Here is a 26,509-nt window from a genome sequence, read left to right as displayed (position 1 = left end):
CTGGAACAGAAGTTAAACTAACAGGTCTATAATTACTTGTGTCAGCCTTTGATCCTCCTTCGTGAATTGGGGTTATATTTGCACATCTCCAGTCTATGGGTGCCTCCCCTGAGCCCAAAGAAGCTCTCATAATTATGGCTAGGGGTTTGCTTACTTCCTTTGCTGCCTCCTTTAATATAACTGGATAGATCCCATCCACCCCAGGTGCCTTTTTTATGTTTATCCTCAACAATCTCTCCTCCACTTTCCTCTCAGTTATTACAAAATCATCCAGCTCACTGCCAATATTTACTTTACCTACATCATTCTCCTTCCTGAATAACTCCTCATGCATGAATGTAGATGCAAAATACTCGTTTAGATTGTTAGCCACCTGAGCAGGATCCTCAACTGTTGAACCATCAATATCCAGTGGACCAATCTGATTCATCCCTTTCCTTCTTGAGTTTAAATAGGTAAAGAACTCTTTTCTGTTTTTCTTTGCATCCTTTGCTAAGGATTTTTCATAGTCTGCCTTTGCCCGCCTAATCTCCTTTGTGACTTGGTTACAGACCAACTTATATCTATCATAGGCTTCCATGTCACCCATTAATTTGTATGTATCCCATGCATTTTTCTTCTCTGCCACATGTCTCATTAGTTCATCTGACAACCATTTAGGCCTAAACCTTGAACAATATTTCTTAGTTGGTATGTAAAGCCTGGTAGCCTCCAAGATTAGTTCCTTGAATGCTTCCCATTTTGAGTTTGCTGTTGGTAACATCATCAGTTGGTCCCACTGTATAGAATTTAAATACTGTCTCAGACCATCATAGTCGCCTTTACGAAAACAAAAACCCTTCCCTTTACCTCTGATGGTAGTTACCTCCTTGAGTAAATCCCACTTCAACACACTGTGATCACTGCCACCTAGTGGTTCATTTATCTGCAGATTCTTAATGCATGAAGAATCACTACTGATAATCAGATAAAGAGTATTGCTCCCTCTTGTTGCCTGCCGAACATGCTGATGTAGAAAACAATCATCCAATAAATCCACAAAAGCCTTGCTAGTGTGCGAGTGACCAACCCACAAATTCCAGTCAACATCTGGGAAATTAAAATCCCCCATTATAAGACTCTCTGATTTACTGGCCCACTCTATTTCCCTGTACAATATCTTATTATACTCATCAGAGTCATTAGGCCTATAACACACTCCTACTCTCAATTTTGATTTCCCTATGCTTATGTCACACCAAACTGACTAGACACTGCCCTGTCCATCGATGTCGACTGGCTTCACTTCCTTGGACTTTATGTGTTTCTTAACTAATAGCATAACCCCTCCTCCCCTCCTGTCCTGTCTATCCTTTCTATACACATTGTATTCCCCAAATTCCAGTTCCGCATTCCTTATATCTGTGTGACACCACGTCTCTGATATCCCAACAATATCTGCCTTTGTTGTTTTGAGCAATACCTCAAATTCATCAAATTTATTTACCAAACTCCTAGCATTGGTGTACACGCAGGTATACATGCACCTGTTTCTATTCTTGGCTACCCTAACACAAACCATGTGTTTACTTGTACCGCAATGACTCCCAGCAGTCTCTGAAATATCCTGCATCTTGTTTTTCAGGCTTCTGCTCATTTCAATAGAAGCAGTGCAAGAATCACTTCCACCTCTGCCAGTGGCTACTGTTAATCTATTAGTGCTTGTATCCCCCCAACTAGCAGTTTTCCGACCCACCTAACTCTGCCTCGACAGCATCAGCAAAAATTCTTGCACCCTTTATATTTAAGTGTATCCCATCCCTGTAGAAGCAATCTCTCCTGTTAACAAGTACAGTCCAGGCTGAAAAAAATTCTACCCCTTGAGCCTTGCACAATCCCTCCAGGGCCGAATTGATCGACAAGGCTCTCATCATATACTCCCTCCTATCGTGTCTGGGCAGAATTGCAGACACTTTCAAATTCAACCCTAATTCACGGCTTTTTTTCAACTGTGACCTGTACTTGCTAAGTAATTCCGCCGGTCAGTTTGGCAAGTATTACTTCTTCTCTGCGACTCTCTCTGATGCTTGAGTTCCATATTTCTGGATTAGGTTTTATTTCATGTAGTTTATTGTTGACTTCATTTTTCCATATTTGGGCCCATTCATTTTCACTTTCTCTAATAATGATTGGACTAAAATCAGTGTGTGGAACTAGCATTGTTCTGTTTGGCAGTTCTGATGCTGACTTAGCTGCAATGTCTGCTTTTTCATTGCCTTCTATTCTGCAGTGTCCTGGGATCCAGCAAAGAGTTATTTCAGAGTGTTTCTTTTGACAAAGGTTGATTAAAACTCAATTTCTTGTAGAAGAGGGTGACGAGAATGTCGTTTACCCTGTATGGCTGAAATAGCACTGAGTGAATCCGAGTATATTAAGACAGAGAGGGATGACTGTTGACATATTTCACTTAATGCAAGCCGTATAGCATACAGTTCTGCAGTTAGAACGCTGCACTCAACTGGAAGGGATTTTGAAATTACATGCGAAGGGAACATGGTTGCTGCACCTACATGTGATTGGGTTTTAGATCCATCCGTATAGATTATGAGTTTCCCAGTGTGTTGCGAAGTATAGTTGGCATGCAACTGTCAGATATTACATAGTGGAATGGTATTTTTTGGCCACTGAGCGAAGTAAAGATCAATGTTTATATGAGCTTTACCTCTATTCCATGGAGGTAAAGGCATATTTGCACTTTCCGCAATTTTATTGAGATCAAGTTTCCACTTTTTTATTACTTCTTGAAGATGAATTCCAGCAGGTCTGGGTTCATTAGGTTTGGATTCATAAAGTGTTGACCATAAAGGTTGGTTGAGATATACCCAACAGGGGTGAGCTGGAAAGCTTCTTATTTTGGCAGCATATTGGCAGAGTAGGCGTTGTCTTCTAAGATAAAGCGGAGGGTCGTGTGCTTCTATATACAAGCTTTGAACTGGCGAGGTTCTGTAGGCGCCTAGTGCTGATCGAAGGGCACTGTGTTGAATGGTGTTCACAGACTGTAAGATGCTGTTTTTAGCTGATGCATATACTATAGCTCCATAGTCTAATCATGACCGGATTAGAGCACGATATAAATTCAACAATGACTGTCTGTCAGCACCCCAAGATGTTGAGGATACTGCACGAAGGATGTTAGTTTCTGGAGGCACGTAGTTCGTAAATAGGTTACATGTTTACGAAAATTTAATTTGGTGTCTAAATTCAGACCCAATAATCTTATGCAGTCTGTCATCGGTATTTCTCTGCCTTTCAGTTTTAATACAGGTTCCGGATGAAGCGATCGTAATTTACAGAAGTGTATTGCTGCTGTTTTCCCCTCGGTTAATTGATAGCCGTTGCTTTCTGTCCAAGTTTCAATTTTGTTTATTGCTATCTGTAGTTGTCTTTCAATGGTAGCTATGTTCGATGATTGACAGGAAATAGCAAGATCATCTGCATACATATAAACTTCTACCGTGGCTGGGATGTCTCTTATAATGCTACTGGTACGTAATGCAAAGAGTGTGGCACTTAAAATCGATCCCTGAGGTACTCCTTCTTCTTGTGTGTGAATTTTGGACAGCTCATTCTGGAATCTTACTTGAAAGGTCCTGAGGTGAAGAAAATTCTGAATGAATCTAGGCAGGTTACCTCTCAGTCCAAGTTTGTATAAGTCTTGGAGGATTCCATATCTCCAAGTTGTATCGAATGCTTTGGTAATATCGAACGTTATCATTACCATGTGCTGTTTCTTAAGAAAAGCATTTCGAATGTGAGCTTCAACCTTGATGTGGACATCAGTTGTACACCTGATACGGCGGAAACCAAATTGATGGCATGATATAGCATCTTGATCTTCAACAATCCAGACAAGTCTCTTATGAACCATCTTTTCTATTATCTTTCCTAAACAGCTTGTCAAAGATATAGGACGATAACTATTGGGGAAGGAAGCATCTTTCCCAGGTTTCGCTATGGCTATCACAACTGACTGATGCCATGTATCAGGGTAAACATTCTCCTCAAAGATTCTATTGTAAAATTTCAGTAGTGAAGATTTTGAGTTTGAGTTGAGGTGGCGAACCATTATGTAGAAAATGCCATCTGGTCCAGCAGAACTATTTCTAGAATTCTGGAGAGCTTCATTGAGTTCATTCATTGTGAATGGAAGGTTATAAGAATAAGATTGTTTTGTAACATAGTTAATTTTATATTTTTACACGGACATTTTTTTGCGTCTAAATTGAGTCTTCATAAGATTGAGATGATGAAGTGACTGTAAATGTTTCTGCTAAAGCCTCTGCAATATCAGTTGGAGAGGAAATATCTATTCCTTTCCAGGACAGGATTGGGGCTTTGGTCTGTTGATACTTTCCACTGAGGATACTGATCTTTTTCCAAATTATTCTGGGGTCAGTGTTTCTGGAGATGGTAGAACTGAATCGAATCCACGCATCCTGTTTAGCTTTTCTACGAATTCGGCGTGCTTCAGCTTTCAGCCGTTTATAATTTATAAGATTCTCCATTGTAGCATTTCGGCGAAAAATGTTCCAAGCTTTGTTTTGTTTCCTTTTGGCAAGAAAGCAGTCCCTTGTCCACCAACTATTATACCTTTGTTTCGTAATGTTAACTTTAGGTATTCACTGTCAGCAGCTCCAAGTAATTCTTCTACTATATGTCTAGTGGCGTTATTAATTGATGCAGTAAGAATCAAATGGTTATCAAATTGCACTGTTTTCGAAAACTTCTCCCAGTTAGCTTGGTGAAAATTCCACGTAATTCTTTGGTTAGATGTATAGTTTGTATCCGTCTGTATTTTGCAAATTATAGGAAAGTGTTCACTATTGTGAAGGTCAGTTAATACTCTCCAATCAACACTAGGATACATGGACGAGGAACATATGGACAGATCTAGAGCAGAGCTAGAACCTGTAGGCAAGCGGATATAAGTATGCACACCGGTATTCAGTAGTGTTAAGTGATGGTTATCAAGTAGAGTTTCGATCATCCTCCCTCTACGATCCATGTTCGGGAAACCCCACAAAGGATGATGAGCATTTAGATCACCTAGAAAACATACAGGTTGGGGTAGTTGATTAAGTAAATTATCAAGTTCTGCAATGGAACATGAAACGTTTGGTGGAATATAAATGGAGACAAGAGTGAGATTAATCCCAAGAACAATACGAACGGCTACTGCCTCTAGATTAGTGGAAAGCTGAACGGGTTTCCATGGTACATTACTACGAACTAATATTGCTACTCCTCCTCTTGCTGGAGAATCAGAACATCTGTCACTTCTATATAGTGTATACCGTGAGAAGTATGGGGTATAATTTGATGATAAATAAGTTTCCTATAGACAAATACATGCAGGATCATGCTGGTGCATTAGGTATTTTAATTCGTCAAGATTGCTTCTTAGTCCTCTACAATTCCATTGAATAATTTTCTGCATTACTTGGGTTTAGGTTAGATGGATTGGTCTGATCATTTGTTTTTCCCTCAATCCTGTTTATATTTCTCTCGTTTTGAAAAGATTGGGCGAGTAATATCCATCTCATCATCAGCATGAAGCATGAGAACAGCATCATCATTGTCTAATTTTCATCGATTTCCATGGTTCGTTCAGTTGGTTTATTTTGTGTACGATGAACATCTTACTCCTTTGATAATGTGCCTGAGTTTGGAACGTCTTGTTGTGGCTTGGATGGCTTTGTATTAGTAGAATTTGATGGACTCTTTGTCTTTGTTGCTGTTAGTGTCTCACCATCCGCAAGGATGGATCTAGCCCATTGATTAAGAGATAATTTAGGAGGAATAGTAATATAAGTCTGTGTAGAAAATTCTTTAGTGTTTTTGACTGCATTGGAATATGTTTTGGCAGGGATCACATTTAATATCTGTTTACGTGCCTCTTGGTAAGATACATTTTTCTCTACCTTGTACTTCATTATTTTCTTTCCCGTTTTCCATAATTCGCAAGTTCTAGAATATGCGGGGTGAGTACCCTGGCAATTGGGACACTTTGGCGTTGCTGCTGTACATTCAGTTTGGGAATGGTCTGATGAGCCACACAGGGGACAGATTGTCTTACCTTGGCATGCTGTTTGAGAATGACCATACTTCTGGCATTTAAAGCATCTAAGTGGATTTGGTATATATGGTCGGATCTTACAGGAAAGGTAGCCAGCTTTTACTGATTCTGGTAGATTCGGACTGCTGAAGGTAAGGATAACATTTCTTGTGGGTGTAAGGACACCATCTTGTTTGGTCATAATTCTCTTAGCACCGACAACACGTTGTGCTTTAAGTTCTTCGGCAATTTCTTCCTCAGATACATTAAGGAGGTCCCATTCCAAGATGACTCCCTTTGAGGTGTTTAAACTTCTGTGCGGGGTTACCGAAATGGGAAGGCCTCCGAAGGTCGTTTGCTTCAGGAGTTGTCTAGAATGACTGGAATGGGAAGTCTCTATAAGAAGATCTCCTGAGAGAAGGCGTTTGACAATTTTGGGAGTACCTGCTACAGCCTCTATGCTTTTCTGCACAAGAAATGGCGATAAGCTACTAAGAGGTTTTGTTGATAAAGAGTGTAAAATTAGAAAAGCAGGTATGTCATGTGAAGAATCATCTTTTTTGATTCTTTTTGCTTGAGATGACTCAAGTTTATGCGAGCACGTAGGCTCTACATTCGGTGATATTAATGGATCCATAATTGCTCCTTTTCGCCCTGAGTATTAGATTAATACTCAGACTACCAGCGCCGCCACGTGGAGGCAGGAGCGGTGCCACCAGTGACCAAGCGATACGAGATTAGTGGTTAGTTTGTTAGAGAAATGGGTTATATATATATATATATAAAAAAGAAAGGTGTATTTCCTTCCTTGATACTAAGCTTAGTTCTTTATTTAGAAAAAGCCAAAATTAAATAACTTGAAATAAAGAAGGTTTTAACAATCTCTACAATCTGTCGCTTAGAGAAAATACGCTTTCAAATCACTTTGGAAATATCGCTATGATCACTCGCTTGGCATCATCATCATCATCAGCCATTTTCATTCCACTGCAGGATGAAGGCCTCTCCAGCAACTTTCCAGTTCCTTCTGTTTTGAGCACTGGCCATCCATTTACTACCCAAAAACTCATGAATTTCATCTATCCATCTCTGCCTTTGTCTTCCAGGTTTTCTTCTAGCTCCTCTTGGATACCATTCTGTTATTTTCTTAGTCCATCTGTCATCATGTCTTCGAGCTATGTGTCCTGCCCAAGACCATTTTAGTTCTTTAGTTTTGATAAGAATGTCCTTTACTTGAGTTTGTTGCCTAATCCATGTGTTTCTCTTCTTATCTAACAGTCTGATTCCCAATATGATTCGTTCCATTCTTCGCTGTGTAGTTCTCAGCTTCTCTTCCATTCTTTTGGTGAGTGCCCAAGTTTCACTTCCATAAGTCATGGTGGGGAGTATACATTGGTTCATTATTTTACGTTTCAGACAAACTGGGATATTGCTCTTCAGTATGTGACTATATTTCCTGAATGCTATCCATCCAAAATTTATTCTTCTCTTGACTTCCAGCCATTTATCATTATTACAGCTAATAACTTGTCCCAGATAATTATACGACTCCACCTTTTCAATTACTGCTCCTTCAATCATTATTTCCCTTTCTGTGGCATACTTGTTCATCATTACTTTTGTTTTAGCCATATTCATCTTTAGTCCAGAATCCTTACTAACTGATTAAGATTTTCCTCTATTCTTTGGGATCGTGGCTTATGACCACAATGTCATCTGCAAATCGTAAATGGTTTAGGTACTCTCCATTCACATTGACTCCTTTCTGCGACCAGTCTAATCTTCTGAAAGCTTCCTCAAGGGCAGCAGTAAACAGCTTCGGAGATATTGTGTCTCCTTGTCGAACTCCTTTCTCAATTTTAAATTTCCTACTGTCTTTGTCTAGTCTAATAAAGGAGGTAGCACTCTCGTATATTTTCTTCAAAATCATAATATATGGGATATCAATGCCTTGTCTTTCCAGTGCCCGAAACATTGCCTTATGCTGGATGGAGTCAAATGCCTTTTCATAATCCACAAATGCCAGGCATAATGGTCTTTTATATTCATTTGCTTTCTCCATTAGCTGTGATATTACATGAAGGTGATCCATAGTTGAGAATCCTGTCCTAAAGCCAGCTTGCTCTTTCGGTTGATTCTCATCAAGTATTCTTTATAATCTGTTAGTAATAACCCTTGTGAACAACTTGTAGATGATGGATAACAAGCTAATTGTTCTATAATTTCCAATTTCTGATTTATCTCCTTTCTTATGCAGCAAAACTATGATTGCATTATTCCACTGCTTAGGCGTCACACCTTTTCTAATGCACTTTGTGAAGAGCCTTGCAAGTTTTTGTGTTATGTCTCTTCCTCCCAATTTTAACAACTCTACAGTAACTTCATCTTCCCCCGGGGCTTTCTGATTCTTCATTTTCTTCAATGCATGTTCTACCTCATCAGGAAGAATATTGGGTATGTCGTATGTGTTGCTACTTTGCAATCCATCTTCCCCACTGCTGGCATCATTCCCCTGCTCCTTGTATAATTCTCTATAGTAGTCTTCTGCTATTTGAATTATGCCTTCTCTGCTGTTTATAAGTACGCCATCGCTATTCTTCAGTTTCATTATCATTTGTCTTTCTGTATTACTGCTCATGGCTGCTGATTTAAATCCTTTGTTTTCCCTTAATGCTTGTTCTACTTTTCTTGTGTTAAATCTTCTTATGTCCTCTCTGAGTCTCTTTCTAATGGCTTTGCATAACTCAGTATACTCAATTTTCTCCCTGTCAGTGTTTTTCTTGCTTTTCAATTGTCGTCTTCGGTTCATCATGACAAGTGTTTCTTGACTAAGTTTTTCTTCTTTGGATTTCTTTTTCCTTATAGGTTTCTTGGGCTTTATCACTTTTAAAAAGGTGTAATATTCCTCGTCGATATCTTGGTCCTCAGCAGTCTGCAGAAGCTCATACTTGTTCTTAAGTTCCAGTACATACTGCTTTTTCTCCTCTTCTGTTATCTCAAAGACCTTTGTATTATTTACTCGAGTCAGTTTTTTCCTTTCCTTTCCTACATCTATATCAAGTGTACATCTTACCATTCTGTGATCACTTCCAACATTTACCTTATTCAGGACGGTAACATCATTCACAATATATCTTCTGTTAGTGAGGATGAAGTCGATTTCATTAGCAGTTAATCCATTTGGACTCTTCCATGTCCACTTTCTGTTCACCCTTTTCTTGAAAAAAGTGTTCATTACTGACAGTCCTTGAGATTCTGCAAATTCCACAAGTCTTTCACCTCTTTCATTTCTTTCACCAATTCTAAAATTTCCTATAGTTCCCCTTTCTGCACTGTTTTGTCTTTTTCCAACCTTAGCATTGAAGTCCCCCATAATAATAGTGTAGTGGGTTTTCTGCTCATCTAGAAGACTCAATTTCTGTGTACATTTCTTCAACCTCTTCATCATCATGGCTCGATGTTGGTGCATAAATCATTATAATCTTTAGCTTGTATCTCTTAGAAATCTTGAGTATTAGTCTTGACACTCTTGGTGATGTACTTTTGAATTCCAAAATGTTTTTAAAATGTTTATGGACCAGACACCCAACTCCACCTTCACTCCTTTCACTGTTTCCATTGGCGTACAGCAGATTTCCACTTGATAAACTTATAAGTGATTCATTTCTTCTTCTTGTTTCAGCCAAACCGATGAGACTCGCTTGGCACTCGGGGCCAATTACATAGTGATATTGGCTGAAGTCCAGTATAGTATACACCGGCAGGTACTTCGATGAAAGGGAGAAAGAGGGCGGTAATTGACAGGTGAGGGCACCTTCTTTTTCTGAAATTGTTTTGTGTCATCGAGAAGGGGGAGCTTAGCTTAGGTAGGGTGTTTATCCCTCCATCCTGCAGTTTTAAAATGGGAAAATGAGTTCCAGATTTAAAAACAGTGGCAAATGTTGGGGGGAAAAACACCCTAAGCATATCAACCTAGGAGGACAGTGAGCGGGGAAAGCAGTGGCTTCTGCCAATCACTGCTTTGTTCCTGGCCATTTGTCGAAATATGGGAGTCACAACTTGTCAATCACTGCTTTCCCACTGTTTTGCTTGCCACCATGTTGGAGGATGTACACTGTTTTGGAGTGTTACTGTGATATTTATTCAACCTCAAGAATGCCACGCACTACAAATGCACAGGTAAACAATTACATAGGTAATTTCCTGATTAGATATCAATTTGTGTGTTTCAATAGGTGTCTTTTACATAGAAAAGCATGCACGGGGTTGGGCAATCAAAGCACGCAGGGGGCAAAGCCCCCTAGTATGTATTAAAAAAACTATCTATTGTTTTTATTTTATTTTAATTTTGTTAAGGTTGGAGAAAATGTAAGTTCAACAGGCTAAACTGCTTGCCACTGCATTAATTATTTTAGTTCTAGAGTTAACTTGCAATTTTTAAAGATTTCATTCCAGATTAGAAAGTTTGTTCACTGATACAATCATTTACTGCTGCATGTTAGGTCTATCCATATAGCCTCTAAATAGCAATATTTATCATTACCACTAAAAATATTAAGAGGTATCATTCATAGATAAACTTAGTAAAGAAATTCAGTTAACAATGAAATTGTGCTTACATTGTTTAGAAGGCCAAATTATGTTTTATTTCTGCCTGTCAAGGAGGATTAGAAAGTCTTGGTTAGAATTCACTGATATCATTATCATGTTACCAACATTGCCTGTAAGTCAGCCATGTTTTCTCAAGTCTAGAAACCAGAAGTAGTTGTAGTCACGTGACATACAGAGTAAAGTATGTCGTTACCAGGTGTTAGTAATGCATTTGAAAGGTAAACAAGAAATGTTTTATGCAAATTTTTGTATATAGTGTTTTTTCATCACTGTCCATTCTTTCTTGCAAAAGATGTTATTTGGTTTTTAAGAGCATTAGCAACTAAGGCCATATTGCTCCGGGGATATGCGGTGGTCATTCCCTGACCTTTCCGCATCCTCCATATTTGGTGGTGTCGGGCTCGAACCCCGGTCTAAGGAGCATTAGCAACTAAGACCATATTGTGCTCCGGGGATATGCGGTGTTCATTTCCTGAACTTTCCGCATCCTTCGTATTTGGTGGTGACGGGCTCGAACCCCGGTCTAATCAAGAAGCGTGTGCTACACACTGCTGCTCCTGCCTACCTGGCTATGGAGGCACCTTCTTGCAAAAGAGGAAGTGGCTAACTTTTATTTTATTATGCTCTGTAACCATGACAGTTTACTGAGTTTCATATTGAAAGTTAAGATTAATGCATTTTTGAATGCATTTATTGTCAGCACAAAGTTTAGTATGCCACCAAATACATGTAGCTACAAAGAAGAATTTTATTATAGAAAATTATGATGCCAAAGTCATCTAGCGCTTCATTTGATTTGCAGCTATACCTTATCACACACAAGAAAGCTTAAATGAAATATGTCTCACTCCCTAGGTAAGGAAGTTAATATTTGATTGCAGATATTGTTTGAACAAAGCAAAAGGAAATGCTGTATTTGTATATCATCTGTGTCTTATAAGCTATGTTTGTTTGTTTGTAAAAGTTATGAAATCTCTTTAGAATTTACAGTTAATTCTTTTCTTTACAAGGTCTCTTATTTGTCAAGTTATTTATTTCAGCGTTTAACTGGCTATAACAGAAAAAAAAGTGCAGTCATTATCAACCCACTGCAGGATGGAAGCTTCCTCAACAATTCATGCTGAGGGAAATGGACCATAATCTGCCACGCTGGTCCAGTGCGGGTTGGCAGATCGACCGTATTCAGCAGTCAGGGGCTTGAACCCCGGTCTATTCAAAGAGTGTGTGCTAATGCACTCCCACTCCTGACCACTCGGCTACGGAGGCCTCTGGCTATAACAATAGAGCATCAAATTAGAGCATTAACATAAAACTGATCCTTAGATTAATCAGCCAGAAACCACAGCCATTACGACTCTAGATTTGTATAAAAGAAGTGGGAACCCTTCACACAATGCTTAGCATAAAGAACTAGTTAAAACACTACCTTCTCTATACCCTTCTAGCCCATATGACTATCACAGAGTTAACGTATTAACTCTGTGATAGTCATATGGGCTAGAAGGGCATATGGGCTAAAAAAAACAATAACACTACAGCTTCTTTTAAATTGTGAATTTTAAAACAGTTCTGCAGATTTTTACTTTAAATTTTATTTTTCCATTTAATTAACATATTAGCTGTAAATACAGCATCTCTGTTGCATATAATATATGAAACATGTGAAACAGAGTATATTTAATTTATTTAATTAGTATTAAACTAATTAAATAAATTAAATATACTCTGTTTCACATGTTTCATATATTATATGCAACAGAGATGCTGTATTTACAGCTATGTTAATTAAATGGAAAAATAAAATTTAAAGTAAAAATCTGCAGAACTGTTTTAAAATTCACAATTTAAAAGAAGCTGTAGTGTTATTGTTTTTTTTTTTTTTTGTTAAAAAAGATGAAGAAAAACAATGTTAATGGAGTGAACAAGAGGATGCATAAAAAAAAAAAAAAAAAAAAAAAAATCAGTCTCCATCGTAAATCTGGGAGAATTGGAAACATTTTTACTTATTCAATCTTTAACTATTCTACAATTATGATTGTCTTGTTTAATTTGTAGTAGCATGTTGTTGGTCCAACTGTGATATTTGTACTGCACATGTTTCATGCCAATGCTTTTGATGACTAGTTTACATTCTGCATGTAAGTTATAAAGATTATGTTGTTTGTGGCTTTAGTTATTTTCACTGCTTGATCTGCCTGTTATGCTTCCACATGCCAGGCCCACAAAAATAACAAGATTCTCTTTCTCTAACCTCCCAGATTCAGCAATCCTGGGATGAAACCTTTGGGACCTTGGAATTTTTCAGATTTTGAGTGGTCATGCAGTTATAAAAAAAAGTGACAAATACTCCAACTTATTTATGTAGTACTGCACCTACATTGAGAAAAAGTTAACATACAATGTACAGAAAAATATTATATTGTATAATAAAATAAATATAAAATTATTTCTAATGTAATTCAATATAATTATTTCCCCTTTCAAAATATACTGTGCACAGTTCATGAAACAACAACAAAAGTTACAAAATCGCTTTGCTAAGTCTCACTCCTGAAGTTCCCACACTTTATCTAAAATGCAACCTTTTCCACAATAAGTTTACATTTTAGACAAAGTCTGGGAGTCTCAAAACTGAAACTTTGGTAAGGTGATTTTGTTTCTTTTCCATAATCATCATCATCCAGTAATTCAGTCTTGTGACTGGTCACTTCCTCTGAGGAGCTATCTCCACTTTGTCTTTTCCACTTCGTTCAGTCTTTTCTTGCTCGCTCATCACTGGATTTCTTGGGATATGTTTACTTTACAGGGTAGCTTCCTGTTGCTTTCCTTGTTGGTAGTAGCTTCCTCTGCCTCCAAAACTTGGACTACCAGGCCCTACATTCCCTTCCTAGTCTCCACATACTGCAATTTGCATAAATGAAGAATTTTGTAAGACCACCCTTTCATTCCCTTTATCAATCTCGTTTACCCTTCTCTGTACCCATTCCAGTAGATCTACATTCTTCCTTAAATGAGGCTCCAGACCTGTATGCAATATTCAAGATGTGACCTAACATTCCATATAGAAAGGGATGATCACCTCCATATCCCTGATAGCAAAGTTCTTACATATCAATGACAAAATCCATGAGCTGTCGTGGCAGCCAGTTTTCACTGCTCAGAGAACTTCATATCTAAGTGAACAATCACCCCAATATCTTTTTCATTTTCCACTAATGAGTGTAACACCACACAGTTGGTATGTTAATCTGGGATTACTGCTACTCCCATGCAAATACCTTGCATTTGTCAATATTAAACTTCAACTGCCATTTCTCAGTCCATTAGCCTAATTTTTCTATATCTTGTAGCATAGCTTACTTTTATTAATCATTAACCATCCTGCTAACCTTTATATCATCTGAAAACTTAGGCATTAAGCCTGATATACCTTCATTAATATTATTATTAAATAGTGGACACTTTTAAACCATTCCTTGGGATCAGACTGCTGGGTGGACTCCAGTAATTTATTTTATTATTATTAGCCATATGGTGAAAGGAAGCCTGAGGCTTATGCAGCACCAGACAAAAAAAAATTTCTGAACTACCCAGAGAGAGAGAGAGAGAGAGAGAAATAAAAGAGAATCACCAAGAAAGAGAAGACAATATCCAGCTCAGGACCCTGGGTGTGCCAAGCCCATACTCACCAGATGTGAGCCCCTGAGGTTATATTTATTGTTATTGTTTGTTATTTGGTTTTTAGGAGCATTAGCAACTAAGGCCATATTGCTCCGGGATATGCGGTGGTCATTCCCTGACCTTTCTGCATCCTCCGTATTTGGTGGTGACAGGCTCGAACCCCGGTCTAATCAAGAAGCGTGTGCTATGCACTGCTGCTCCTTCCCACCTGGCTATGGAGGCACCTCTGAGGTTATGGCAGATGTGCCTTTTGAGAAATCCTGCTATATGAAAAACAACTCCTTCCAATACAGAATGCTGTTTAAAAGGGCAAATCAATCTTCCATCTGCTCAAGCACAGCTTCTGCAAACTCCAACTTTCTGTCCAACGTTTAATATCCATGTTCTTTATGCCACCACTATTTCCAATGATGAGAAGTAATGGTTTCAAGAAGTAAGACACTTAACATCGAAGCTTACCAATATACCTTGTTCTTGTTTATACACTGGCACAACCACCAGGTCAGTAGAGTTTACAATAAATCAACCAATACAAATGTTAATTGTATTTAGCAGTCACAGGATTGAACCTCAGTCCACTTAAAGAGCATGTGCTATTGCACTCGTGCTACTGACCACTCGGCTACATTCTTCCTAGAAATGAAGCTGCTAGATTCTGCTAATGAAATCTAAGGAATTCTCGTGGAAGAAGTATTAGGGGTGGATGACAGCAAAGGCTGAAACAAGAAGACGAAATGAATCACTTATAAGTTTATGAAGTGGAAATCTGCTGTACACCAATGGAAACAGTGAAAGGAGTGAAGGTGCAGTTGGGTTTCTGGTCCATAAAGATTTTAAAAACAACATTTTGGAATTCAAAAGTACATCACCAAGGGTGTCAGGAATAATACTCAAGATTTCTAAGAGGTACAGGCTAAAGATTATAATGATTTATGGACCAACATCGAGCCATGATGACGAAGAGGTTGAAGAAATGTACACCAAAATCGAGTCTTCTAGAAGAGCAGAAAACCCACTACACTATTATTATGGGAGACTTCAATGCTAAGATAGGAAAAAGACAAAACAGTGCAGAAAGGGGAACTATAGGAAATTTTGGAATTGGTGAAAGAAATGAAAGAGGTGAAAGACCTGTGGAATTTGCAGAATCTCAAGGACTGTCAGTAATGAACCCTTTTTTCAAGAAAAGGGTGAACAGAAAGTGGACATGGAAGAGTCCAAATGGATTAACTACTAATGAAATCGACTTCATCCTCACTAACAGAAGATATATTGTGAATGATGTTACCGTCCTGAATAAGGTAAATGTTGGAAGTGATCACAGAATGGTAAGATGTACACTTGATATAGATGTAGGAAAGGAAAGGAAAAAACTGACTCGAGTAAATAATACAAAGGTCTTTGAGATAACAGAAGAGGAGAAAAAGCAGTATGTACTGGAACTTAAGAACAAGTTTGAGCTTCTGCACACTGTTCAGGACCAAGATATCGACGAGGAATATTACAACATTTTGAAAGTTATAAAGCCCAAGAAACCTATAGGGAAAAAGAAATCCAAAGAAGAAAAAATTAGTCAAGAAACACTTGTCATGATGAACCGAAGACGACAAATGAAGAGCAAGAAAAACACTGACAGGGAGAAAATTGAGTATACTGAGTTATGCAAAGCCATTAGAAAGAGACTCAGAGAGGACATAAGAAGATTTAACACAAGAAAAGTAGAACAAGCATGTAGGGAAAACAAAGGATTTAAATCAGCAGCCATGAGCAGTAATAGAGAAAGACAAATTATACTGAAACTGAAGAATAGCGATGGTGTACTTATAAACAGCAGAGAAGGCATAATTCAAATAGCAGAAGACTACTATAGAGAATTATACAAGGAGCAGGGGAATTATACCAACAGTGGGGAAGATGGATTGCAAAGTAGCAACACATATGACATACCCGATATTCTTCCTGATGAGGTAGAACATGCATTGAAGAAAATGAAGAATCAGAAAGCCCCGGGGGAAGATGAAGTTACTGTAGAGTTGTTAAAATTGGGAGGAAGAGACATAACACAAAAACTGGAAAGGCTCTTCACAAAGTGCATTAGAAAAGGTGTGACACCTAAGCAGTGGAATAATGCAATCATAGTTCTGCTGCATAAGAAAGGAGATAAATCAGAAATTGGAAATTATAGACCAATTAGCTTGTTATCCCACATCTACAAGTTGTTCACAAGGGTCATTACTAACAGATTAGAAAGAATACTTGATGAGAATCAACCGAAAGAGCAAGCTGGCTTTAGGACAGGATTCTCAACTATGGATCACCTTCAAGTAATATCACAGCTAATGGAGAAAGCAAATGAATATAAAAGACCATTATGCCTGGCATTTGTGGATTATGAAAAGGCATTTGACTCCATCCAGCATAAGGCAATGTTTCGGGCACTGGAAAGACACGGCATTGATACCCCATATATTATGATTTTGAAGAAAATATATGAGAGTGCTACCTCCTTTATTAGACTAGACAAAAACAGTAGCAAATTTAAAATTGAGAAAGGAGTTCGACAAGGAGACACAATATCTCCGAAGTTGTTTGCTGCCCTTGAGGAAGCTTTCTGACGATTAGACTGGGCGCAAAACGGAGTCAAAGTGAACGGAAAGTACCTAAACCATTTACGATTTGCAGATGACATTGTGGTCATAAGCCATGATCCCAAAGAATTAGAGGAAAATCTTAATCAGTTATGCACAGCTAATAAGAATTTTGGACTAAAGTTGAATATGGCTAAAACAAAACTAATGATGGACAAGTATGCCACAGAAAGGGAAATAATGATTGAAGGAGCAGTAATTGAAAAGGTGGAGTCATATATTTATCTGGGACAAGTTATTAGCTGTAATAATGATAAATGGTTGGAAGTCAAGAGAAGAATAAATTTTGGATGGATAGCATTCAGGAAATATAGTCACATACTGAAGAGCAATATCCAGGTTTGTCTGAAACATAAAATAATGAACCAGTGTATACTCCCCACCATGACTTATGGAAGTGAAACTTGGGCACTCACCAAACGAATGGAAAAGAAGCTGAGAACTACACAGCGAAGAATGGAACGAATTATATTGGGAATCAGACTTTTAGATAAGAAGACAAACACATGGATTAGGCAGCAAACTCAAGTAAAGGACATTCTTATCAAAACTAAAGAACTAAAATGGTCTTGGGCAGGACACATAGCTCAAAGACATGATGACAGATGGACTAAGAAAATAACAGAATGGTATCCAAGAGGAGCTAGAAGAAAACCTGGAAGACAAAGGCGGAGATGGATAGTGAAATTCATGAGTTTGTGGGTAGTAAATGGATAGCCAGTGCTTAAAACAGAAGGAACTGGAAAGTCTGGAGAGGCCTTCATCCTGTAGTGGATTGAAAATGGCTGATGATGACAGCAAAGGATAGAAGTTTTCCCAGCTATTCCCAGGGAAGCATTTTCCACTCACAATGAGCCTAGCAGGCAGGTACTGGTTATGAGCCTTAATGTTGGCAAAGATATGGAGTGATTTTGAAATTATTGAGATTACGTGTTTTAGAAATGATTTCACCTATTTTTTTTTCAATGAGAGGCCTATTCAAAAAGTGTTTTGTATTTTTCTTTTCAAGGGCTTTTGGGATCTCTTTAAGGGATCCATAAGTGAAGGAATTATTGAGAAAATCTGCTATCTTCCTTTGTACATCTTTTTATCTAAGATAGCAAACACCTCATTCCTAGTAATCTCTGCTGATCATAATATGATACTATTCCTATGCTGCACTAATGTCATAGCTCACATGGCTTAACTATGGATCACCTTCAAGTAATATCACAGCTAATGGAGAAAGCAAATGAATATAAAAGGCCATTATGCCTGGCATTTGTGGATTATGAAAAGGCATTTGACTCCATACAGCATAAGGCAATGTTTCGGACACTGGAAAGACACGGCATTGATACCCCATATATTATGATTTTGAAGAAAATATATGAGAGTGCTACCTCCTTTATTAGACTAGACAAAGACAGTAGCAAATTTAAAATCGAGAAAGGAGTTCGACAAAGAGACACAATATCTCCGAAGTTGTTTGCTGCCCTTGAGGAAGCTTTCTGAAGATTAGACTGGGCACCCCTAAGTAATTTATTTTATTTTGCAGCATCCCTACTCAATTTTCTGCCTGTTAGATCCGATTCCGTGAGAGTGTTTGTGTGTGTGTGTGTGTGTTATAATAACGTGTACATGTTATATATATATATATTTTGTATTGTTTAAGTATAATTAGCAAAATAGGTAAGATGTAGAATAAATATATTCCATATTGGATAAGCTAGTAGCTACTTAACCCTATAATAGCCATAACTGGTCCACGAGGCCAACCTAGTAAAGGATGATCATTAGTCAAAGTAAAAGTAAAAATAAAACAATTAATAAACATAATAATAATATATCAAGTCAATTATAGGTAATAGGACACATTGAAAGGGACTTTATTGAGGTCCTTTATTGATTTATTTGCTTCTGAGGTAGTAATTAATTGTTGGCTTCCCCCTTAGCCATCTTTTTCTACTGAGAATCTTATATCTAACTACTTTTCTAGTTTTCGCCTCTTAATATAATACTGAATTTTAGTGCCATATGCCAAATCATGCTATTGGGCCCTTTTATTTGCTATTAGGCTTACTTTATTTAATTATTTCTCAACTAATTACTTGTCAGAACTGTGAGGGCGCTGGCATCTGCTAACATTGGATATAAAATAACACGTGCTCTACAGCGTGGTGTTTCTTATATTTCATTTTCGTGGTAAGTTTGATTTTGCCTAACTAGTTTGTTATTCTTAACGTACCGTTATACCACGAATTAAGCATGTAGGAATTAGCCTTTCCACCGTCTGCTTCTTTTCCATAATATACATTATATATTATCCATTATATTATCCTATATTGCTTCATTATACTTATGATATACCAGGATCTCTTGCTATAAGGGACGGGAAGTTACATTCCCGGTAAAATCAGACGTACAATTGTATAATAGCTTTTCTTTTACTTTTAACTTTTTACTATCATATTCTATTTTTCTTAACTCATGAACTATTACAGTAATTCGAGGGGGGGATTGAGGTACTATTGCTATTCTTCAACCTTGAATCCGTTCTTCTTATTTTAGCGTTTGCTCCTTTTGTACTTATTAATATGATATTAATTGAAGGATATTGGTTCTCTTTTATTACTCTTCTTCCTTAATATATGCTTTTGCTAGTTTTTCTATGTGTCTTAGCTATCGGTCGGGCTAAAGTCATCCAGCCGGTTAACAACTAAATTATTTTCTAATTTTAATTATACTTATACATTTATCGCATAATTTACCTTTTGACCGTGTTAAACAGGCTTTTTTTTTTTTTGGTTTTTTTTTTTTTTTTTTTAGGAGCATTAGCAACTAAGGCCATATTGCTCCGGGGATGTGCGGTGGTCATTCCCTGACCTTTCCGCGTCCTCCGTATTTGGTGGTGACGGGCTCGAACCCCGGTCTAATCAAGAAGCGTGTGCTACACACTGGTGCTCCTTCCCACCTGGCTACGGAGGCGCCGTTAAACAGGCAGATGATATCAGAAACTGATAGCCGGGTTAATTGTAGGGGGACATATTGAAGGGGGTTAGCCCTCGATAAAGTCCCTTTCAATGTGTCCTATTACCTATAATTGACTTGATATATATTATTATTATGTTTATTAATTGTTTTATTTTTACTTTTACTTTGACTAATGATCATCCTTTACTAGGTTGGCCTCGTGGACCAGTTATGGCTATTATAGGGTTAAGTAGCTACTAGCTTATCCAATATGGAATATATTTATTCTACATCTTACCTATTTTGCTAATTGTACTTAAACTATACAAAAAATATATAATAAGACTGATGTAATGTTCTATCGAGATATGTATAGATGGCATTAATTAGTTCTTGTTTAGTTTACTTTATATAAGATAATTATTAATTTCCTATGTTATTATAGTTATTCAAATAATATAATAATAATAATTAAATTTTAGCATTAGCATTAGTAAAGGCATTTGATGCAAGAAAGCATGCTTATGCAGCATCAACCAAAAAAAAAAAAAAAAAAAGAAAAAGAAAATAAATAAATAAAAAATAACCACTTCCACTTCACCCCTGTGTTCGTTCGAAATACCTGTCCAGCTGAGCCTTAAACTTTTTTAGGCTATCAACTTCCACAACAAGGGATGGAAGTCTGTTCCACCAACCAACCACCTGCTGGCTAAAGGCAAATTTCCTCACGTCTATCCTACATCTGTCTTTCCTCAATTTGAATTTATGCCCTGTCAGGTGATTATTCTGAGCAAGAGGAAGAATCCCGTTAGCATTGAGCATGCTCAAACCACTCAAGGCTTTATACACCTCTATCAGATCACCTCGCTGGTGCCTAGTCTACAGACACTGTAATTTGCAAAACTTAAGCCTTTCTTCGTAAGAGCAACCCTTCGCTCTGTTCAGTAACCTTGTTGCCCTTCTCTGTACTCGTTCCAGTAGCTCTACATCCTTCTTGAAATGAGGCCTCCAGGACTGTATACGGTACTCTAGGTGTGGCATGACCATTGCCTTATACAAGGGAATAATCACCTCCTTATCCCTGCTAGAAAAATTCCTATGTATCATTGACAATACAGCATGAAGTACACTTGCAGCCCATCTGCATTGCTCAGAGAACTTCATATCTGCCTACACAACCACCCCCAGGTCCCTTTCATTTTCTACCACTGTCAGTGTAGTACCACAGAGTTGATACGTTGCTCTGGGGTTGCTGTTTCCCATATGTAGTACTTTACATTTGTCAATGTTAAACTTCATTTGCCACCTCTCAGCCCATATGCTCAACCTTTCCAGATCCTGTTGCAGCAGCATAATGTCAGTAGTGTCCTTGACAACCCTGCCAACCTTTGTATTGTCTGCAAACTTGGACATTAAGCTTGATATACCATCATCAATATCATTTCTAAATACAGAAAACAATAATGGACCCAACACTGAACCCTGAGGGACTCCACTAATAACATTAGTCCACAATGAGCAGTGTCCATTGATTACCACTCTCTGTCTTCTCCCCCTCAACCACCCCTTTATCCATAGCAGCAGTCTTCCATGTGCAACAGTATCAAAAGCCTTTCTAAGATCCAAGTATATAATATCAAAGTTATTCCCTACATCCAGTTCTTTTGTGACTGCATCATAGTATCCAATCAAATTGGTCAGGCAAGACTTACCCTTAACAAAACCATGCTGTGTCCAAGCTATAACTGAACTCTTGTCTAGATGATCCTGCAGTGCTTCTTTAACCAGTGCCTCCATTAATTTTCCGGGAACAGAAGTTAAAACTCACAGGTCTATAATTACTTGTGTCAGCCTTTGATCCTCCTTTGTGAATTGGGGTCACATTTGCACATCTCCAGTCTATGGGTACCTCCCCCGAGCCCAAGGAAGCTCTCATAATTATGCCTAAGGGTCTGCTTACTTCCTTGCTGCCTGCTTTAATATAACTGGATAAATCCCATCCACCCCAGGCACCTTTCTTGTGTTTATCTTCAACAATTTCTCCTCCACTTTACTCTCAGTTATTACAATATTCTCTAGCTTACTGCCAGAGTTGAATACACCTCTGGCATTCCCCTCGCTGAATAACTCCTCATGTGTGAGTGTCGATGCAAAATATTCATTTAATTTGTTAGCTACCCAAGCAGGATCATCAACAGTTGACCCATCGATATCAAGTGGATCAACCTAATTCATCCCCTTCCTTCTAGAGTTTACATAAGTAAAGAACTCTTTGCTGTTTTTCTTTGCATCCCTTGCCAAAGATTTCTCGTAATCTGCCTTCGCCTGCCTAACCTCCTTTGTAACTTCGTTACAGATCAACTTGTATCTACCATAGGCTTCTGTGTCACATGTTAATTTGTATGTATCCCATGCATTTTTCTTCTCTGCCGTATGTCTCATTAGTTCATCTGACATCCATTTAGGCCTAAACCCTGAACAATAATTCTTAGTTGGTATGTAAAGCCTAGTAGCTTCCAAGATAAGTTCTATGAATGCTTCTCATTTTGAATTTGCTGTTGATAACATAATCAGTTGGTCCCACTGTATAGAATTTAAATACTGTCTCAGTCCATTGTAGTCGCCTTTACGAAAGCAATAACCCTTCCCTTTATCCCTACTGGTAGTTACCTCTTTGAGTAAATCCCACTTCAGCACGCTGTGATCACTGCCACCTAGTGGTTCATTTATCTACAAATTCTTAATGCATGAAGAATCGCTACTGATAATCAAATCAAGAGTATTACTCCCTCTAATTTCCTCCCGAACATGCTGATGTAGAAAACAATCATCCAATAAATCCACAAAACCCTTGCTAGTGTGTGAGTGACCAGCCCCCAAATTCCAGTCAATATCTGGGAAATTAAAATCCCCCATTATAAGACTCTCTGATGTATTGGCCCACTCTATTTCCCTGTAAAGTTTCTTATTATACTCATCAGAGTCATTAGGCCTATAGCACACTCCTACTCTCAATTTTGATCTCCCAATGCTTATGTCACACAAACTGACTCGACACTGCTGTCCAGCAATGTCGACTGGCTTCACTTCCTTGTATTTTATGTATTTCTTAACTAATAGCATAACCCCTCCTCCCTTCCTATCTTTTCTGTAGACATTGTACTCCCCAAATTCCAGTTCTGCATTCCTTATATCTGTGTGACACCATGTCTCTGAAATCCCAACAATATATGCCTTTGATGGTTTGAGCAATACCTCAAATTCATCCAATTTATTTACTAAACTCCTAGCATTGGTGTACATGCAAGTATACATGCACCTGTTCTTTTTCTTAGCTACCCTAACACAACCCATGTGTTTACTTGTACCCCAATGATTCCCAGCAGTCTCTGAAATAGCCTGCATCTTATTTTCCAGGCTGCTGCTCATTCCAATAGAAGCAGTGCAAGAATCACTTTCACCTCTGCCAGTAGCTACTGTTAATCTATTAGTCCTTGTATCCCGGCAATCCAGCAGTTTTCCGACCAACCTAACACTGCCTCGATAGCATCAGCAAACATTCTTGCACCCTTTCTATTTAAGTCTATCCCATCCCTATAGAAGCAGTCTCTCCTGTTAACAAGTACAGACCAGGCTGAAAAAAATTCTACCCCTTGAGCCTTGCACAATCTTTCCAGGGCCGAATTGATCGACAGGGCTCTCATCATATACTCCCTCCTATCGTGTCTGGGCAGAATTGCAGACACTTTCAAATTCAACCCTAATTGTCGGCTTTTTTTCAACAGTGACCTGTACTTGTTAAGTAATTCCACCAGTCTCCTTCTCTTAATATCATTAGTGCCAACATGTACGACTATATCAACTTTCGGGCCTTTAAAAGATGATATCCGCTCTACAACGTCATCAACCTTTGCCCCTGGCAGACATACCCTGGTCCTGTTCCACAACTACTAGTTCCTTTGGGACCAGCGCATTCTCCCTTGGGGGCTGCCACTGTGTTGTGTGATGACCAAGTGCAAGCTCTGGCATTGGTGTGGGCAGCTGAGAGCTTGATGGGCCCCTCACTTTTAATCCTTCGAGGGTATCCACCCTGTCCTTCAAGCTCTCATATAGGCCCATAACAATAGCATTTCATAAATCAAAATATATATATATACAGTATATAATAATTTTATTCTTTACATGGAGAAAAGATATTCTTTATATATCTTTTTATAATGAAATAAACGTATAAATAAAAAAAATAATAATAAGTTTCAGTAATTTAAACCCAAATTATGTGGCACCCCTGGAATGTTGTTGTGGCACCTTGGTTGAAAACCACTGGCTTAACATAAAGAGAAACAAAAGAGAGAGAAAAATATAACACACACACACACACACACACATATATATATATATATATATATATATATATAATAAACTAAAACCCCTTTTAGCTTACTAGGAAGAGGGCCAAAGTACAACCCAAAATCAATGAAGGCTATGAAAACTCGACAGTTCAGGCCCATCAGATTAATAAATTCATGATTTTAATTGGCATTTTAAGTTTAATTTTGATTTTGATAAGTAATGTAGTTACTTACCGCTTAATTATGTAGATATGGAATGGAGAATATTTTGTATGTACAAATTTTTGAATATTAAATATTTTTATCGACATTTGTGCATCTTTTCACTACTGTTTATTATTGATTAGGAAATATCCTATGGCATAGACCGCATTCACAAATACATATGGTACTTTACGGGAATACGGCGCACACTTAGCGCTGATTCATTTAGTGCTCCATTTTTCAGGAACGAATTATCAGCATTAAGCGGGGGTCACCTGTATATAAATATTCACATAAAGTTTCAAAATTGATTATGAAATTTTACCACAGTTATAACACTTATAAAATCAAAGATTAATTTAATGGTTTAAATCTTATATATCAAGTATTCAGAACAAATTAAGAACATAATAACCTCAATTCTTTACAGTAGATTGGAGTAAATATGTAAGTAAGAGTAATCTTAGTTTAGAAATGGAAGATTTACCTCTATGATGTCTTGTAGAACACTTCAGTGCTGATACTCTCCGTAATTGAATAATTATACAAATAGATTACATGTATTCCACTCCCTCATAGACAAGATCAGTGACCCAATGCACACTAGAATCGGAGACACATGAGAGAATACAATATGTCCATATTTTAAAAACAATTTAAACAATTTGAGACCAAATAAATATATAGTGAATCCATACTTTTAATACTTGAAAAATTAATATTAAAACATAAAAAAATTAACAATCCTCTAAAACATTAAGAGACTAAAGAATTTTGTTACTTCCCTTTTTTATGTTTTAATATTAGTTTTTAAAGTATTAAGAGTATGGATTCACTATTTATTTATTTGGTCTCAAATCATTTAAACTGTTTTTAAAATATGGATATATTGTATTCTCTTGCTCAAAGATTGGGGCTGTGATTCAATGTATTTTGGGATCGGGCTTAGGGTCCACAGATCTCCGATTCCGGAGTATATTGGGTCACTGATCTTGTCTACGACGGAGTGGAATATATGTAATCTATTTGTATAATTATTCAACTATAGAGAGTATAAGCACTGAAGTGTTCTACAAGACATCATAGAGGTAAATCTTCCATTTCAAAACAAATTTACTTATAACGTAGAACGTATTGAGCCATTGCTGCTCTGTTAGCTATTAAGTAAGGGTAATCTGTAATTTGGAGTAATTTGTTAAAAATTTGTATTAAGTTGAGGAGGAGGGAGACTGCTAGAGGAGACACTGAGATTACCTGGCCACAGAACACTTGGTGCCTGGGTCCTTATCAATGTGATAAAGAGATTTATTTAAAAAAAGACAAAAAAAAAAAAAAAAAGTAATAATACAACCACATCAGTGCAAGATATAACAGCCCAGTGATGCACAAATGCAGCACTGATGAAGTGAATACTCTCCCCACTGATGAGGTGTCTGTTTGTTGTTTGTTATTTGGTTTTTAAGAGCATTAGCAACTAAGAGAATATTGCTCCAGGATATGCGGTGGTTATTCCCTGACCTTTCCGCTTCCTCCGTATTTGGTGGTGATGGGCTCGAAACCCAGTCTAATCAAGAAGCGTGTGCTACGCACTGCTGCTCCTTCCCACCTGGCTACGGAGGCACCTAGATGATGAGGTGTCAATATGCAGAAAATCAGCTAACTGGAGAGGCACCACATGGTGCCTCTCCACACTAGGCTAACTGGAGAGGCACCACATTATTCCTATTACTAATAAATAACATTTTGCTTCTTTTCTTAAGAAGCATTACTTATTCACAGCAAAGCATGAGACAACATGTTATAATTTGAGAGATTAATGACTCTACAAAAGACTTTTTGCTTGTTCTATAAAATACAGAATGAAGTCCTATTATATATATATAGTATTTTTACTAGCAGGCTTAGGGGATTTACTTGTTCATGGTGTTGAAAGTTATGGTACCTATGTTGTTGTTGTTTGGTTTTTA

General features: G+C 37.7%; 1 protein-coding gene across 1 annotated transcript in view; it reads right to left on the bottom strand.

Annotated features, from left to right (window-relative positions):
• LOC150091450 (exportin-4-like) overlaps positions 1 to 26,509 on the bottom strand; it is a 748,459-nt gene that overhangs the window by 119,206 nt on the left and 602,744 nt on the right. The window lies entirely within an intron of this gene.

This window comes from Mastigoproctus giganteus, chromosome 1 (assembly GCF_048544385.1).
Source record: "Mastigoproctus giganteus isolate SK-2022 chromosome 1, ASM4854438v1, whole genome shotgun sequence".
Lineage (NCBI taxonomy): Eukaryota > Metazoa > Arthropoda > Arachnida > Uropygi > Thelyphonidae > Mastigoproctus > Mastigoproctus giganteus.
This window is presented reverse-complemented; position numbering and strand designations above follow the sequence as displayed.